The sequence below is a fragment of the Schistocerca nitens genome, chromosome 9 (assembly GCF_023898315.1).
Source record: "Schistocerca nitens isolate TAMUIC-IGC-003100 chromosome 9, iqSchNite1.1, whole genome shotgun sequence".
Taxonomy (NCBI): domain Eukaryota; kingdom Metazoa; phylum Arthropoda; class Insecta; order Orthoptera; family Acrididae; genus Schistocerca; species Schistocerca nitens.
Window position 1 is genome coordinate 462,953,233 of NC_064622.1, and position 18,616 is coordinate 462,971,848.

The following is an 18,616-nucleotide window of genomic DNA, read 5'->3' on the forward strand; positions in this document are numbered from 1 at the left end:
AAAAGCCAGGCATTTAATCTGTAGGTTTCCTAAGGTTATCCCCTGTTGTGATGTTTCCCATTCTTTTATGACCTTATCTAACACCAGATTGAAAAGGAGAGGTGAGAGGCCATCGCCTTGTTGGACACCTGTGCGAATTTCAAAGGGCTCTGATAGTTCCCCACAGAACTTTACTTTGGAGGTCGTGATGGTTAAAGTTTGCTCTATGATAGCCCGTGTTTTGTTGTCTACTTTGTATTCTGCTAGAATTTTGAAGAGAGTTTTCCGGTCGATAGAGTCGTACGCCTTTTTGAAGTCAACAAAGGTAATGATCAGGTTCTGTTTGTGTTGTAAAATCATTTTCAGGTTCCAAATTTGTTCCGCACAAGACCACCCTTTACGGAAGTCTGCTTGGTATTCCCCAATCAAGTGGTCGGTTTGGCATTATAGTCTGTTTAGTAAAGCCCAATAGAGCGCGCCCCGCTAAGCACAACAGTGCAGGCGCCGCACTCGTCCGTCTCCGCTCTACGAGATGGTGCTGCCATAAAGACGGACCAAATTCTGCTTCCACCGATTTGCGTATTAATATGTAATGCAGCCAATGAGATTGCTGCTAATGTAGAACCTTTTCTCCTCACGGATCACACTCATGCAGTGATACCTGAACGCGCGAGGTATTATAACGAGTGCACAGACCTCTGATTAGTCAGTCTGCATTTGCCTGTACCAGTCTATAGTCAAGATTCAATCTGTGCCTAATAAGATTATCATATTCCTGTACATAGCCATGAAGAGGATTGTATAGACACTTTGTCAAGTATTTGAGATATGTGAGAATAAGATTAACGTACCAAGACCAAAGGAACTTCAGATTGTCAATTGTAAACAGCATCCAGAATCAAGATACGTAATATCTATGACTGTTATTATTTTAATAAATGTGTGTGAAAATTAATCAAGTTCTGTTTAAAGTTGGTCACCCTCAATCTGCTACTCTAAGCGTGCAAGTGGCATTTCTATCATCTGACCTAACGGCAGAAGATAAACATGCCATGATAAGACTACGAGACATATTGCTGACACTCGCCTACTTTGCTAGAGCGACAAGTCAAATAATCTGATGGTGTGTGTACCGAAGGTCTTACAGTACACACACCACACACCTTAAATACAGAAACACTAAAAACAGCAGTTTCCGAGATTAGGCTAATGAATGAACAAATGATTGTTTGTACAGATGGGGATTCAGGCCCAAGACTCCAAATGTCAGGTGTCTGTGATTAGGGTAGCATTAGAAATTAGACTGTATGGTCACAACTTCAACAGACACTGTTAGTGCATTTAACAATTTATTTATTTATTTGCTATTGTTTTTAATCTTAGCTAGATACAAGAACAGTTAAAATGTCACACATAAGTTAGAATATATGAACTTAAAACATAATATTTTTACACAATTTCAATGAGGTACTATAACTAAAGCACTGCATGGGGTTGACAGAAGCACCTGATCCCACTCGTCGGCTTTGACCCGTGACGTAAGGCTGTAGCAGTGTGTGATGTCATGACTGTGTGGAGTTTAGTTTGTGAGAGTGGCTTGTTTGCAAGTGTCATTTTGATGTGATTGGTGGTGCTCTCTGGTGGTATGTTTATGTGTTGTGTGTCAGGTGATGTTTTTGGTTTAGTTTGTGTGTGTCGCATGTTTATAGGTGGCATATTGTTGCGGTCGGTGGTCCTTTCTGGTGGTGTGTTTATGGGTAGTGTGTTATGTGGCGTATGGGGTTCACTTGCATGGTAGCATTGGTTGGTTGGTTGGTTGGTGGGATTGAAGGGACCAGACTGCTATGGTCATCAGTCCCTTTTTCCAAAACTTCAAAGGGAAGAGGGAAAACCCCACGCCCGGAGAGAAGCTCTCTGATGCGAACTGCGATCGTACAACCCGACCAGGGCCGACATTCTGGGAGATGGACGACAGACTGAGGGAACAGGAGATGATAATTGAGATGCCCAGGCAAGCTACAAACGTGTGTAGCATAAGTGGCCAGTAAACGTTGGCGCCGTAACACAGTGGAGGGACACTTGCCTCCACAAGTATGCTGTTCATAGGGCTGGTCTGGAAAGCGCCAGTGGCAAGTCGGATCCTGCTGTGAAGGATAGGGTCCAGCACCCGCAATGCAGAAGGGGATGCTGAAACATAAGCCAGGCTGCCATAATCCAGACGGGACTGAATTAACACCTGGTAGAGCCGTAAGAGGGTAGACTGGTCGGCTCCCCAGCTGGTGTAGCTCAAGCAATGCAGAGCATTAAGATTCCGCCAACACATCTGTTTAAGCTGCTGAATATGAGGGAGCCAAGCGAATAACTGTCACCGCCATCCTGAGCCTTACGCTCCTCCCACAGTGTGGCCAGGGAGGGAAACGTTTATGGATTGTATTTCTGAGCGTTAAAGTGAGCCCGAGAATGCTTAGAGACTGCCAGCGGCTGGCCATCAGCAAGAGATGATGTACCACGCTTCATTGCGGGTCACCCGCCCTGATGCCACCCACTCCGACCAAGGGCCCTCACCACAGGCACCACCCAGCTTCAGCAAGGGCCACCTGGCAGGATGGCCATTGCCAGGAGTCCCAATGCCCCAGGGAGTAATGCATCTACTCTTTGGCATATGTAGAGAGTTAACGGCACAGGCATCAGCAGAGCGATCCCTGTGTTGTCAGGGGGCTACAACCAACAGGGTACATGGCAGCCCCAACACAACGGACTGGCTACTGTGTTGTATATTAGTTGACATGTAGTCCATGGTCGTCATCAATGCAGAAAGTGGCGCTGTACATTGCATGGCGAAAGTGCACGCAGGAGCGTTTCCATGCCCAAGAGATGGAGAGCGTGCAGGACTGCAATGCAATGACGAATAAGCTGGCGAAAGGTCTCAAAACATGATGGACACAATGCACCAAGTAAGGCGCCCTTCCCCAATCGGCTTGCTCTTCAGAAGAATTTTGAAATATGGAGGTGAAACCCGACAGGGGACCATCACGTAAGGGCCGAAAAGTTTGAGACTCCTTTTAGTCACCTCTTACGACAGGCAGGAACACCGTGTGCCTATTCTTACCCCCGAACCCACAGGGGGACGTGATAGCATTGCACATGTGTGGTGACGGTGGTGACTGTGGTTTCAGCAGAATATTTTTCATTGAGGTAACGATTTGTTTTGTTATGTCGACGTTATTGTAGTTTTTTTTTTCTGTTCATCATGTGTGAATTTTTGTAAACTGCTTTGTTTATGTGTTTGGTAGGTATGGATATGACTGACAAGGTCAACAGTTTTTTGTTGTCGGCGATGATGCGGGACAGTGCTTTGTCTCTAATAAAATTTCTTCAGCTATTCAGACTGTTGGCTGAAGTCGTGTTCAGTGTGTCGTGAAGAACTTAGGCTTATTAAAGTTCCGGCGTCTCTGACTAAGGAGATGTGGAGATGTCGTAAGGATAACAGGTCAAGGGAAGTGTTCGATTCCAATTTTGGTTTTCTAGGTGTTTCTTTGTGGTAGGATGAAGTGTGGTGGTGGTGAAATTTTTGAAATTTATAGTGTGGTATTGGTAGTTGTTGTTGACTCTTGTGTACGATATATGTATGTAATGTGCATCAAAACACATGAAGATGCTTGTTCATTGTCTACTGTATGTTTTCAGGTATAATTTAGTAGTTTTATTTTTTATTATGAAAAATGCAATAAAAATGGGAACATGCATTTAAATATGGTGCAAACACAATATTAGGCAATGCCACATGTCTGTTTGTTACCACAACCTGTATCTAATGTAGACCTCAGACTACAGGGAAACTAATTTTAAAAAATGGTTCAAATGGCTCTGAGCACTATGGGACTTAACATCTGTGGTCATCAGTCCCCTAGAACTTAGAACTACTTGAACCTAACTAACCTAAGGACATCACACACATCCATGCCCGAGGCAGGATTTGAACCTGCGACCGTAGCGGTCACGCGGTTCCAGACTGAAGCGCTAAGAACCGCACGGCCACACCAACTGGCGGAAACTAATTACACCAGGCGAGGTTTCTAGGGAAGGGTGGGGGGGGGGGGGGTGTTGGCGAAATCCAATATAGTCCTGTAGCCCAGATATGTGATCTTGTCCAATCTGTTTTACTGATATGGTTACATTTTGATCATTGCCGTTCAGTAAACAAACAGCTATATGCCAATCACATCTTCCTATATGTAGTTTCTCAAAGTATAGTTTATTTCTATGTGATATTTTGATATAAAGAGCTGAATGAGGGAGTAATTAATAGATCAAAGCAGTACTGAGATCTCCAAATTGTAAGACTGTTATAGATGCAAGTCACTGACTGTCAGAGTGTACCAGGTACACTTAAATGTAGAACAAACTATTTGAAACAAATCACAAAGCTTTAGGTTAGTTTCAACTAATGTTTTTGAATGTAGTAGGTAGTCACAACTTTATGCTGTATTTTAATATATATAAATAGTGTATGCAAGCAAACACTACAAACCATTTCCTTTCCTGTTCCACTTGCACATAGAGTGTGGGAGGAAATGATATCTATATGCCTTCATATGAGCCTTAATTTCTCATATCTTCTAAATTTTGTCAATAGTGCTCCACAAAAAGAACATTGCCTTCCTTCCACAGACTCTCATATGAAACTGCCAAGCATTGTCATAATAACTTGCATGTTATTTGAACCTACTGGTAACTGGTCTAGCAGCCTGCCACTGAGTTGCTTCAGTGTGTTATGTTAATCTGACATGGTGGGAATCTCAAACACTTGTGCAGTACTCATGAATGGGTCACACAAATATTCTACATAGGTGGTCTAAGTGAGCTTCCCTGATTTCTAATCTTCCAGAATTGCTAGCACGGTAGCTCAGCATGTTCAGTCAGAGGGTTATGTGCCCTCTGTAATAAAAAAAAACTGAGTTAATCGATCAACAACAAACTTAAACAGATGTCTCACGATGTCCGTCCCGAGCAGATGCAACGAACAAAACTAAATTAGAAAAAAAAAGTATCCATCTTCCCAGAAGATGGAACTAATGGTCCTGAAAGCTAGAAATAGTTTTTTTTATTCAAATGCTGTTTTTCTTTCACATTTCATACAAAGCATTTCATAATTTTACAAAGAGTTCTGTTGGCCTTACATATAACAGTAATGTTAAAATTCTGTTTAATATGGACCTTAATGTTAACCAGCAGATGCAGCATTGAGTCAAAACATTATGCTTAATTATAATTAATTATAGAAGGAGAGGCTAATAAAATAATTTTTTGCTTTGTATTTTTTAATATCTTAGGATTTCCAGTTTTTTCCTGATTCCTGTTAAAGACTTTTGTATCAGAATGTAAAATTCTGTTCTGAATTGTAGGCAGGGATGCATAGTCTACAGGACATTATTTTTACTTCCAGTATTTTGCGAGTTCATGTCACTGAACATAATAAAAATGCCCCTATTATTAACAACAAATACTATTAGGGAGTAAGTATACTGACGTGTAAGTGTAAGACTCCCAAGGACCCTGAAAGATGCTGAGGCATTGGTTTTATACAATAATTTTACTCGCATGGATAAAAAGTTTTGTTAACTTGCCACATCAAATTTGCACAAAATCCCAAGCTTTTCATAACAGCCCCCATCACCATCAGCAGGGAGTAATCGCTGCATTCATAGGCTATGTTTGTGTTATTGTCCAGCACAGCTTGCAGCACCATCACTCATATCAGTTTATGAATATCAAACAGAATAGATACCCAGATATATGTGTGATTTGAAGACTTCTTAAGCAAAAATACCCAGCACATTGTCCACAATGGCGAGTATTCATCAGAGACAGGGGTATCATCAGGTGTGCCCCAGGGAAGTGTTATAGTACTGCTGTAATGCTATTATTCTCTGTATATGCAAATGATCTAGCAAGGGGGTGCAGCAATCTGCAGCTGTTTGTTGACAATGCTCTGATGTACAGGAAGGTATCTTTGTTGAATGACATTAGGAGGATACAAGATGACTTAGACAGAGTTTCTAGTTAGTCTGTTGAATGACAGCTAACTCTAATGTAGAAAAAATGTATGTAATGCAGATGAGTAGGAAAAACAATTGTACAATATTTGACATAAAGCATTACAGCTAAGTTGTTTAAATATGTAGGCATAATGTAGTGAAGATCAAACAGTGGAAAATCCAGGATGGAATATAAAATATTATGGAAAGGAAAGTTGCTACTCACCATATAGTGGAGATGCTAAGTTGCAGATAGGTACATCAAAAAGACTGTCACAAAATAAGCTTTCAGCAAACAAGGCCTTTGTCAAAAATAGACAATAGACACACACACACACACACACACACACACACACACACACACACATGCAAATGTAACTCACACACACATGACAGCAGTCTCTGTAGAGCAAAGCAATATGAAATGGAACAGGCATGTAAGGGTTGCAGTACATAAGTTTTTAATAGCTGACTTTGGTTTATTGGGAGAGTTTTGGAAAGGTGTGGTTCATCTGTAAAGGACCATGCACATAGGGTACTAGTTCAACACTTACTTGAGTAGTGCTGGAGTGTTTGGGATCCCCACCAGGATTAAAGGAAAATGTCGCAATAATTCAGAGGTGGGCTGCTAGATTTGTTACTGGTAGTTTTGAACAATGTGCAAGTATTATGGAGATGCTTTGGGAACTCAAATGAGAATCCTTGGAAGGGAAGTGATGTTCTTTTCGAGGAGCACTATTGAGAAAACTAGGGAACTGACATTTGAAGCTGGCTGCAGAACGATTCTAGTGCCACTGATGTACATTTCACATAAGGACCATGAAGATAAGGTGAGAGAAATTAGGGCTCATACAGAGGTTTGTAGACTGTCATTTTCTCCTTGTTCTATTTGTGAATGGAACAGGAAAGGAAATGAACAAACTCTGACAATTTCAAAACTCCAAGGAAAGAAAATGAATAGTAGTGGTACAAGATACTCTCTGCCACACACCATATGGTGGATTGCAGAGTGTGTGTGTAGATGTAAACTATGTAAAGTTCTTTCATGTTGTGTACAGGTCAAGGGAAGTGATCGATTCCAGTATATATATATATATATATATATATATATATATATATATATATATATATATACTGTACACAACATGAGCGTTCCAGTACAGTCTTTTACCATATCTGATCCCTTTTCCTGCATTTGCTACTCCTGGTACCCATGCACAGACAAATTCATAGGGGTAGCTACATAAGTAAGCTGCACCTAATATGTTAAAAAACATTAAGAGACATTGTCCCAGAGGCGTAATATGTGTTATGCTATAAATCACTCTGCCATTTAACTAATAATTCGTAGTCAATTGGCTTCAATCAATTACATAAAACTCTAATCTGTAACTGTGGCAACACTACGGATTAATACGTCACTATTCGAACCTTGTTTCTACATTCAATTCTCTTAATGGAAGCTTCTAGCATGTAATCTTTATTGACTTGACTTTCCAAAATGACAGATGAGGGCAGGTATAATGGCTATGGTAAAAAGCTGACTGACGTCGCTTATGTCAATACAGCTGCTTACATGTGTAGTCACCAGGCAGCACTGTCACATTTTCGGCCCTTTCTGATGACGCCATAAAGCGATTACTCAGGTCTACGAGACACAGACATGCGTCACGATGTTAGCACAGTCGCTCACATGTTTGAATGCTCTCGTTATAAAAGCCATTTAAATACTGTCAGAAGACAAGACTCAGAAGGATGGAAGAAAATATCGCCTTGGTCCTTATTACCATAACTGCAGCTTTCATCATAAAGAAAAAATCGGAGGAAAGATGCGGAAAAATAGAAGCTCCTGGGCTCGGCTGTGGATTCAAAGAAGGGACCAAGAGACTATTGTGAATTATTGATGAAGGAGTGGCTATAGTTTAAAATTTTGTGAGAATGGATACAGCTTGTTTTGACAAGCTGCAATCCTTCATTAAGCCCAATATCCGTGTAAGAGACACCGTTATGAGTGAAGGAATTTCACCAAGTAGAAAGCAGGACTTCAATTTTGTATGCATATTTTTTCATATGATTGTTTGCTCAACTATATTAGCTGAAAATTTTCGTATTTTATTCCTTTCCAGGTTAACAATTACATTGCGATTTCTGGCGACCGGCGAACCTTACAAGAGCTTGTCATTTCTGCATTGTATTTCAGTTTTGTGTCTGTCTAAACCGATAATAGAGGTTTGCTGTGCAATCTGTAACTCTTTGAGGGATAAGTATTTGAAGGTACTTGTTTCCTGTATTTCTGAATAAAAAAAAAGTCCCTTCACTTCTACTTTCTTACAGGCTCCAACGACTGAAGAGGAATGGCTTAAATTGGTGGCAGCTTTTGATAAATTGTGTAACAGAGATAAAGCTTGTAGACATTTCATGTGTTAGTTTTTATGAGATGGACAAGCTGCTGTACTACGTTTCACTGAGCAGGAGCGAGTTACACAATTCACACAGAAATTCGCGCCGTTTGTGAGCTGTGCTTCCCACTTAGCCGTCTGTGCATGCACGAAGACCTACATATGCCTGAGATTAGCAACCATCCTATTCCGCCTTCTAGCGATCGTATGCGCGAACCTCATGCAAGTGGCTCCGTCTACATAGTATGCGCCGGCGGAAAGGGTGCATCATGGGTAATCTTGCAAGCTTATATGTCCCGTGTAGAACTGGCTTAACAGCTGCTACACTTCGCCTTGATTTTGTTGCGTATTGCACCAGCAGTGTGCCCAGCGGCCACGAAGTAAAACTGTTGTGTGTGGCGTGATCGTGAAAGCGAATAGTACTTATTTATTTTGGTTTGTATAATGGTTTTTACAAATGGCAGCGTCTGTGGCGCAATACATTGCAGCAACAAGAAGACGGACATACCACATCTGTCTTTTTTTAGCTTTCCTAAGGGCCCTGAGACGTATATACCAACATGTTAACAAAATATCAGGATTCGCTTGCAAACTACATGTGTATCAATGATCAATGTTTCATTTTGGGAGTAGAAAATGGCTAGTGAATATCAAATGAGAAGATCTTTTGAAAAAGACCCAGTTTACCTTCACTTTGAACAACGCAAACAATAATGAACTCGTGAGGAATTCAGTACCCACACTGTCTGACATCTCAAATAAGCCACCTCAACTGATGGTGAAGAGGAAACTGCCACAAAGGTTCGACAATTCGTCTAAAGATGTAAAACACTCCTATGCAACAGAAGCAGCCTTTTCTACCCTCCATATATCAGTGCCAGATTCATCATAATCGTCAACACAGACCTGCTTTGACGATAAAGTGGTTAGATTAAGTGCAGTTATTCACGTCTTGTAACAATGTGCAGATCGCTAGACTTTATGCAAAACTATTACGGCACGAGGAAAGTGACTATCATTTTAAGTACAGACAGCAGTAGAAAGCGTATCAAAAGGATCAAGTGAAGAACTAACTGTGGTGTCACCGCCAGACACCACACTTGCTAGGCCTTTAGGCCTTTAAATCGGCCGCGGTCCGCTAGTATACGTCGGACCCGCGTGTCGCCACTATCAGTGATTGCAGACCGAGCGCCGCCACACGGCAGGTCTAGAGAGACGTCCTAGCACTCGTCCCAGTTGCACAGCCGACTTTGCTAGCGATGGTTCACTGACAAATTACGCTCTCAATTGCCGAGACGATAGTTAGCATAGCCTTCAGCTACGTCATTTGCTACGACCTAGCAGGGCGCCATTATCATTTGCTATTTATCTTGTGATGCATGTACCGTCAGACCGATGTTCACCAATTATGGATTAAAGTTAAGTATTCCAGAAGCTACGTACCTTTTTTGCTAGTCTCAAGACCTTGTCCTGTTCCAGACCTCACGCCAGCCTGCGTGAGCTTAAATGCGTGCCTTTCGGCTTCCTGTCATAGTGGATTGGCTGTCTTGCCAGACCGCAACACTAACAAATATTAAAAACTATAGGGTGCCGATATTAAAAAAAAAAGAATGCCCTTGACTTGTTGTTAACCCAGACTAGCATGCCATTGAAGGAGAAACGTGCCGCAAGACGGAAAGACGAAAATAAAACGTTTACTTTAAATTTATTTTATTGCAGCTCTCAGGCATACAGGTTTTCAGGACTATTGAAATTAGAGCAGAGATATCAGTTAATAGACAGAGGAAGAAGTTTGTTGTCTTTTATTTATTTATTTATTTATTTTATTTATTTATTTACGTCCTGAATCTTTGTGGTACATATACCATACCTTAGATGTTGGACAAAATGATATTACATTAGTATACTGTTACATTGGTGTACACATTACATTTATAAAATTGTTACATTTTTATATTGCTATATTGTTACATTACATTTTTATATTGTTACAACCAACTTATTTTTCAAGATACTGTGCTACTGAGTAAAAACAGTTTTCCAGGAGATATGATGTTACAGATTTTTTAAAGCTATGGATTTTGTTTATGGCCTTTAGGTTACTTGGCAGCTTATTAAACAAATGTGAACCTGAGTGATATACACCTTTCTTGCACAGTGTGGTATAACAATGATGTCTGTGTATGTCACTATTTGCCCTTGTATGGTGTTCATGTACAGATTTATTTTGAATAAATACATTTCCATTTTTTAGCATGCTTTTTTTAAGGAACATTACAACTTCTAGTATATAGATACATGGTAGGGGTAGAATCCCCAGTTCTTTAAAGAATGGTTTGCATGATTTTCGGCTGTTGGCATTTTTCATTACCCTCACAATCTTTTTTTGTTTCCGGAATGTGGTTATGCAATGAGGAGAATTTCCCCAGAATATGATGCCGTATCTTAATAGGGAGTGTATGCAAGCGTAATACACTGCTCTAACTGTTTCAGGACTTATGTTGTTCCATATAATCCTCATTGCATAAGTCATTTTGGATAGTTTAGAATTTAATGAAGTGATGTGGGAATTCCATTTAAGATTGTCTTGTAAGTAGATGCCAAGGAATTTTGCTTCAGTGACACTGTTAATTCTTTGGTTTTCCATTGACATGTTTGGTTTTAATGGGTTTTTATTTTGTTGTGTATGGAAGTGTAAGACGACTGTTTTTTGAGGGTTTATCAGTAATTTATTCCTCATAAACCACTCTGAGACATTTTCACTTGTGACTTTAGCATTTAAACTTAGAGCCATTTCATTTTCACCTTCAATTAGTATGCTTGTGTCATCTGCAAATAGCACTGGTTCGGAGTGTTGAACGTGTAGGGGGAAGTCGTTTATGAAAATTAGGAAGAGAAAGGGACCTAAAATTGAGCCTTGTGGTACACCGTGGGTTAATGTGGAAGGTTTCGATTGATAAGCTTGGAGTTCGTTTTTTCCCATGTGTTTTACCTCTGTTATCTGAGAGCGATTTTCTAGGTAGGATTTCAGCCACTCGTGTGGCAGGCCTCTTACACCATACCACTCTAACTTTCTTAGGAGAATTTCATGGTCTATTAGATCAAATGCTTTTGTTAAATCCAGGAAAATCCCCGAAACATTTTTGTGATTATCCACTGAATTTAAAATACGATTTATGAGGCTAAAAGTGGCTGTTTCAGTACTGCACTGAGGCCTGAAGCCATGCTGACATCCTGAAATCATATTTTTTTTGTTAAAGAAATCAGTTAGTTGTGACAGAACTAGTTTTTCAATGATTTTTGAAAAACCTGATAGGAGTGACACAGGCCTATAGTTGACCATCTGCTGCCGATCGCCCTTTTTGTAAAGGGGTACAACTTTTGCAGTTTTTAACTGTTGTGGGAAAATACCACTTGATAGTGAAGAATTGCATATATCTAGCAGTGGTGCGAGTATCTGTTCAGCTGATGCTTTTATAATATAGTCTGGCACATCGTCGACTCCGGCTGAATATTTATTTTTTAATGACTTTATACTGTTTAACAGTTCTTCCCTACTTATTGGACGGAGGAACATGGATGTATTTGTTACACGATTTCCAGAAATTTCCTGTAATATATTGTTTGATGTTTTTCCCATTTGTTCCTTCGCTAACTCACGAGCAATATTGGTGTAGTAAGAATTGAAGTGGTTAGCAATTAATTTTGGATCAGTGATCTTGCTGCCCGCCTGTGACAATATAATATTTTTGTGTGTTTCCACCTTTCCAGTAAGTCTCTGTACCGTATTCCACATTGTCTTAGCTTTGTTTGATGATTCCATAATAAGTTTGTCATTTTCCCTTAATTTTGCTTCCCTTATTACGCGACTCAGAGTTAACTTGTATTTTTTGAAGTGGTGAGCAAATTCAGGGCTGCTATCTGTTTTTGATAGTGCAAAAAGTTCCCTTTTTCTTCTACATGATACTTTGATCCCTGATGTAATCCAAGTTTTGGGTTTGCTGGGGCCTTTACAAATAATTTTCTTTTTTGGAAATGCAATTTCGAAACAATGTCTGTAAATTTCCATGAAATTATCCAGCTTTTCATCTGTGTTGTAACTGTTGTAGATTTTATTCCACGAGTGGGTACTTAGCATATGTTTGAAGTGCTCAATATTCTGCATGCTGAATTTTCTCTTGTAGATAACACTTCCATTCCTAGGCAAATCAACACTTCCGCATACGGCAAGTAGCTGTGCATTGTGGTCACTGTAGCCGGTATTAAAGTTTTCTGAGGTGTGCATGTCAGTGTTTACAAAGATCGGATCAATAAGTGTAGCACTAGTTTTTGTTACGTGTGTAGGGGAGTTTATTTTAGTGCACAGGTTATATTCTTGAATAATATTAAGGAATTTTTCTCTTTGGTGGCTGTGTGTTAAGAGGTCAATATTAAAATCGCCACACAGAACTATAGTTTTGCAAGTATTTTTAAGTTTCCCTAGTGCAAGGTCAAGTTTTTTAAAGAAAATGTTTACATTGCTGTTGGGTGATCTGTAAACACACATTATTAAAGTTTTTCCTGATGTTATTTCAATAGCTGAGGCTTCAAAGTGTTTTTCGCTTCCTAAGTGATGTACACAGTCTATTATCTTATAGTCTATGTTTTCTTTTACATAAATGCAGCTTCCTCCAAGCTTTGATATTGATCTGCAAAAGTAGTTTGCCAGAGTGAAACCGGTTATATTTGAATACTGTAAATGGTCCTTCTCTAGCCAGTGCTCACAAAAACATAAAACTGATACCTCCTTCCACTCATTCCTAAGAAGTACATTTATTTCATCAAGTTTGTTTGGTAGAGACTGTACATTTTGGTGAACGACTTTTAAAGTGTATGTATGAGTTTGGTCTGTAGCACATTCACCTGTGGCACCCTCAGCTACTCTAAAAAACCTCTACTTGTCCCTTGGAGTGTGTTTCTTCCCAACCATTTATCTAATGTGTTTTGGCCCATTTTTGTGTTATTCGTTCTTTCCTTGGGTTTCATCCTTCCTTGTGAGTCAATTTGGACCCCTTTAACATGTTCTGCTTTGTTTTTTGAGCTTTCATTGCCTGTTATGAGCCAATTATCCAACGTACTGGTAAGTTTTCTAGTGTAATGCTTTACAAAATTATATATTTTCTCTGTTAGGTATTGTTTACCAGCATAATTTAGATGAAGTCCGTGTCTGGTGTGCATGGATTTTTCAAGAGTGCTTACATCTATTACATTTGCATGCTCAAATTTTCCACAAACATCCTTTATGTCAGAGTTTATCTTAATCACTAATTGATTCACACATGACCAGGAAGGTAGGTCATGCCTCTGTGGTTGGTTAATAACTAACACATTCGTGTGGATTGTCTGCTTCAGTATACATTTAAGAGCTATTTTTATTTCGTTGGCTTGATCCCTTGCAACATCGTTCGCACCTCCAAAAATTACCACGTAGTCTGATGGTCCAAGGTTTTTACAAGAGTTTTCAATTGGTTTTGTTACTTCCGAAAAACAAGCTCCTGGTTTCACGAAACCCATGACATTGTAGCTTGGTAAAAGGCTAGACACTCTTTCTGCAATTTGACGACCATGACTGTCGGCGAGTATAAGGACCTGTCGATCTTTTTTGCACAGTCTCAGCTGGTCGATATTGTTTTGTTCTGTGTTGTTTATCACAGCGGTATCCGAAACGCATGTTTTTGTATATTTTTTATTGTTTGGAACAGATGGGCCTTTTTGGGTGATGCTATTTATTAACATATCGCGATCTGGACAGTTATCACTACACAACACTGACTGTTCTTTATTGCTTGAACAAAGTGAACGTTTTTTAGTTGTAATATTTGCGGTCTTAGCTTGGGAAATGTAGTTTTGAGCAAGACTTACGTGCAGGTTAGATTTTGAACTCGTTTTCCCTATGTGGACTCTGTTCTTCTGATCGTTGTTTACGTTGCAGTTGGCAGGTTGTTTGAGGTTATGGTCTTCACATGTCCCATGGATGACTTCTTTCTCTCGCAGTTGACTTCTTAAGGCGGCGACTAACTTTTGTAGTTCGTTGATTTCACTGTTTTTCACCGTTAACATGCGGCGATAATCGACACATTGGTCGCAAGGATGAAATACTCGCGTGTTTGCATCTGTGACTGTTTTGCTTTTCGATTTTGACCTAGTTACGATTTCGTTGGCGTTTTTAACTTTCAAATAACAACGGCGGCACATTCCAGGATTCTCTAAACTAACTGTTACACATTCTTCACACGGAACATTTTCGTTAACGGCATAATTTACAGAGCGAAAATTTCGCGAACCTTTTATTTCCGCCATATTTAACCAGAACATCCCAGTAGCTTCGATTGAGCTCAAACTGTTATTAAACTGCCTGATAAAGTTTTGACTGAAGTTGGAATATTTTAGTCTAGTCAAAGGAGACAATTTTGCTGCAACGCCTTTAAAAGTACCCATGGAAGATATTATAGTAAATATTGAGGCAGGGATCTGTTAACTTCTACAGCAGTCGGCTGATATAGTTAGGATCGAAACAGTTAGAATCATATGTACATGTAAGCCACATAATAGTAGTTTGTTGCAGGAACCAAGGAAGGGACTGAGGGATATCAATGCCGATAAAAACATCATCATTCTTACTGCAGACAAGGGCAATGCCACAATCCTTATGAGAAGTGAGAACTATCATGAAAAGATCAGTAATATTTTGAATCCCACCAATTATAAAAAAACATCAGAAGGATCCAATTACAAAATCACTAACTGACTGGTGAAAGAGTCTTCACTCTCCCCTGACAATAAGAAGCTACTCTGCAAAATGGAAGTGCACCCGAATGAGGTTCTGTGGATTACCCAAGGTGCACAAACCACAGATTCCTTTGGGCCTATTGTGAGTGTTATGGGGACTCCTACCTACAAATTAACTACACAAATTGCCTCATTGCTGCAACCTTATGTTGGTGGAACTGATGAACATATTAAAAATGCATATCATTTCACTGACAAATTTAAAAAAATGCACATATGCCAAGGTGAAATTCTTGTTAGTTTTGATGTTGTGTTATTAGTTTCCATGATTCCAGCAAACGAAGCTATCTCATATATGGCTGATATTTTCGAGCCGTTATTGTGCTGTTAACCAGACACTACCTCACTGTGACCTATTTTCAATAGCATCATGATTTTTATGAACAGATTGATGGGGTGGCTACGAGAATTCCTCTTAAACCAGTTGTTCCCGATTTGTTTATGGAGAACCAACTTTGAACAACAGTCGTTGCAGTCTGCCAGAAAAAGACCAGCAAGGTGGTACCCCTATGTCGATGATACTTTCATGGTACTGACACGTGGTGCCGAGGAATTGGATGCCTTCCTTGTACATCTCCACAGCATCAATCCGAAAATGCAATTTACTGTGGAGATGGACAATAATTTCTAGGATGTGTCTATTATCAAGCAATGGAATGAGATGTTGGGCCATAGAGTATACAGAAAAGCAACACATACTGACTGTTACCTGCATAAAGATTGTAACCACCACCACAGACAAAAAAGAGGGGTGTTTAAAACCTTGGTAGATAGGGCGCACAAAATTTGTGAAGAGATTTAAAAGATGAACTTGAACATCTACCATCGACATTCAAGATGAACGGTTATTCTAAAAACTAGATAGATAGAGCACTTTGCCTAAGAGAGAGAATAGGACTGATGAGGAACGACAGCCACCCAAAGGGAAAGGTTTCCTCCCTTTCATCAGCATGGTTACACATTGCAAGTGCTATGTTGAAACCACACACATCCAAATAAGTTTTACATCACCTCGTTCCCAAGAGTTCCAGTACCTATACAGAAAATTGGAATAGAGATCAACCTAACTATCATTTACGCCCTTTTTACTGTTCATGAAAACCACACATTGCATGTTGTACCACCATACAGCGAGACCTTGAGAAGTAGTGGTCCACATTTCTGTACACACTGGTACCTCTAATAGCCAGTAGCACGTACCCTTGCATTGGTGCATGCCTGTATTTGATGGGGCATACTATCCACAATTTCATCAAGGCACTGTTGGTCCAAATTTCCCACTCCTCCACAGCGATTCGGCGTAGATCCCTCAGAGTGAGTAGTGGGTCACGTCATCCATGAACAGCCCTTTTCAATCTATCCCAGGCATGTTCAATAGGGTTCAAGTCTGGAGATCATTCTGGCCACTCTAGTCGAGTGATGTTGTTATCCTGAAGGAAGTAATTCACAAGATGTGCATGATGGGGGCGCGAATTGTCGTCCATGAAGACGACTGCCGCGCCAATATGCTACCGATATGGTTGCACTATAAGTCGTAGGATGGAATTAACGTATCATACAGCTGTTGGAGCATCTTCCATGACACCAGCAGCATACGTTGGCGCCACATAATGCCACCCCCAAAACAGCAGGGAACCTCCACCTTGCTGCACTCGCTGGAATATGTGTCTAGGGCGTCCAGCCGTCCAGGTAGCCTCCAAACATGTCTCCAATGATTGTCTGGTTGAAGGCGTATGCGACACTCATTGGTGAAGAGAACGTGATGTCAATCCTGAATGGTCCATTCGGCATGTTGTTGGGCCCATCTGTACCGCACTGCATAGTGTGATGGTTGCAAAGATGGACTTCGCCATGGATGTTGGGAGTGATGTTGCCCATCACGCAGCGTATTGTGTACAGTTTGTGTTGTAACACGTCTTGTGGCATCACAAAAAGTGTCCGCCCCAGTAGCTGAGTGGTCAGCGTGTCGGATTGCCGACCTCTGGGCCCGGGTTCGATTCCCGGCTGGGTCGGAGATTTTCTCCGCTCAGGGACTGGGTGTTGTGTTGTGTTCATCATCATTTCATCTCCATCCGGCGTGCAGGTCGCCCAATGTGGCGCCGACTGTAATAAGACCTGCGATATGGCGGCCGGACCTGCCCCGCGAGGGGCCTCCCGGCCAATGACGCCAAACGCTCATCATCATCATCATCACAAAAAGTATTATTGAACATGGTGGTGATGCTGTCAGGGTTCCTCCGAGCTATAATCCGTAGGTAGTGGTCATCCACTGCAGTAGTAGCCCTTTGGTGGCCTGAGTGAGCCATGTCATCGACAGTTCCTGTCTCTCTGTATCTCCTCCATGTCCGAATAGTATCACTTTAGTTCACTCCGAGCTGGCTGCTGTGGTTGAGATGTTCTAGGTGCTTCAGTCTGGAACTGTGATGCTGCTACAGTAGCAAGTTCGAATCCTGCCTTGGGCATGAGTGTGTGTGATGTTCTTAGGTTAGTTAGGTTTAAGTAGTTCTAAGTCTAGGGGACTAATGTCCTCAGATGTTAAGTCCCATAGTGGTTAGAGCCATTTTTCACTCCAATGCACCTGGACACTTTCTTTGTTGAGAGCCCTTCCTGGCACAAAGTAACAATACAGATGCTATTGAACATCTAGGTATGGTTGAACTATAGGCAAGACGAGCCATGTACCTCCTTCCTGGTGGAATGACTGGAACTGATTGGCTGTTGGACCCCCTCCGTCTAACAGGCGCTACTCATGCATGGTTGCTTACATCTTAGGACGGGTTTAGTGACATTTCTGAACAGTCAAAGGGACTGTGTCTGTGATACAATACTCACAGTCAACGTCTATCTTCAGGAGTTCTGAGAACTGGGGTGATGCAAAACTTTTTTGATGTGTGTACCTTCAGACCCACCAGAAAGATAAAAGAATGCTTAAGATCTTCAAAAGATTTAGGACATCTTTTGGCTACACTGAGTATATATAAAGTTCCTTGTAGTTGTGGTCTGGTTTATTTTGGTACCACGAAAATAAGTCTTAACACCCTTCTCAATGAACACAAGTGGAATTGCAGCCTAGGACATATGGATAAATCAGCCATAGCGGAATATCTTTACTTAGAGGGTGATCATGAAATAAAATTTATTGAGACTAGTAACATATCAAGAAAATCTCATTAGCATGTGCATATGAGTAGAGAGGCTATTGAGAATTATAAACACTAATAATTTTTACAGAAAAGAGGAAGCTGTAGAATTTGACAAAATTTGGACATCAAGAGTGCAATGTAAGAATGACAATCGATTACTTTCAGTCGAGAATGTTGGCAAAGCAACGGTAATCTATTAGCCGATGTCACCTAATAGATTGTGGTGCCA